The following is a 1,325-nucleotide window of genomic DNA, read 5'->3' as shown; positions in this document are numbered from 1 at the left end:
GTGGCATCATTTATTCAAAGTGCTCAATGGGAAATATATGCACCCAAGAATACTCCATCCAGCAAGGCTATTATTCAGAATAGAAGGAGAGAAAAAGAGTTTTCCAGACAAACAAAAATTAAAGGAGTTTATGACCACTAAACCATCTTTGCAAGAAATATTAAAGGGGACTCTTTGAGTGCAAAGGAGAGACCAAAAGTGATAAGAAAGAAAGATTCAGAGAAAATTTCCAGAAACAATGACAAAATGAGTAATAAAATGGCAAGAAACCATATCTATCAATAATTAATCTGACTATAAATGATTAAACATTCTAAGCGAAAGATATAGGCTGTCAGAATGGATTAAAAAATACAACACCCATGTATATGCTGTCTGTAAGATAATCTTTTTAGACCTAAGACACCCGCAGATTGAAAGTGAGGGGATGGAGAAATAGTTTTTACACAAATGGATGTCAATAGAAAGCCAGAGTAGCAATACTTATATCATACAAACTAGAGTAGAAAGCAGAGAGTGTAATAAGAGATGCAAAAGGGCACAATATCATAATAAAGAGGTCTGCCTAACAAGAAGATATAATTGTAACTATGTACTCAACATGGAAGCACCCAAATATATAAAACAATAACAAACACAAAGTAACTCATTGATAATAATACAGTAATTGTAGGAGACTTTAACGGCCCACTTACATCAATAGACAGATCATCTAAATAGAAAATCAACAAGGAAATATTAGCTTTGAATGACACACTACACTAGAAGGAATTAACAGATATTTTCAAAACATTCCATCCTAACAGTAGACTAAAGAATCATTTCAAGTACATGTGGGACATTATCCAGAATAGATCACATGCTAGGTCACAAACACTTCTCAACAAATACAAGAAGACTGAAATCATACCATGCACCTTTCCTGACAACAATACTATGAAATCAGAAGTTGACCTAAGGAAAGATTCTGAAAGACCACAACACATGGAAGTTAAACAACATGTTACTAAACAATGAATGGGTCAACCAGGAAATCATGGAAACAAATTCAATCAAAACATAATAGTACAAAACCTTTGGGATGCAGCAAAAGCAGTCCTAAGAAGGGAGTATATAGCAATATAGGCCTACCTCAAGAAACAAGAAAAATCTCAAATATACAACCTAACCTTACACTTAAAGGAGATACATAAAGAAAAACAAATGAAGCCTAAAGCCAGTGGAGGGAAGGAAATAATAAAGATAAGAGAAGAAATAAATGATATAGAAACTAAAATATACAATAGAGAAGATCAATGAAAGTAGGAGCTGTTTCTTTGAAAAAA

Source organism: Suricata suricatta, chromosome X, assembly GCF_006229205.1.
Source record: "Suricata suricatta isolate VVHF042 chromosome X, meerkat_22Aug2017_6uvM2_HiC, whole genome shotgun sequence".
NCBI lineage: Eukaryota > Metazoa > Chordata > Mammalia > Carnivora > Herpestidae > Suricata > Suricata suricatta.
This window is presented reverse-complemented; position numbering follows the sequence as displayed.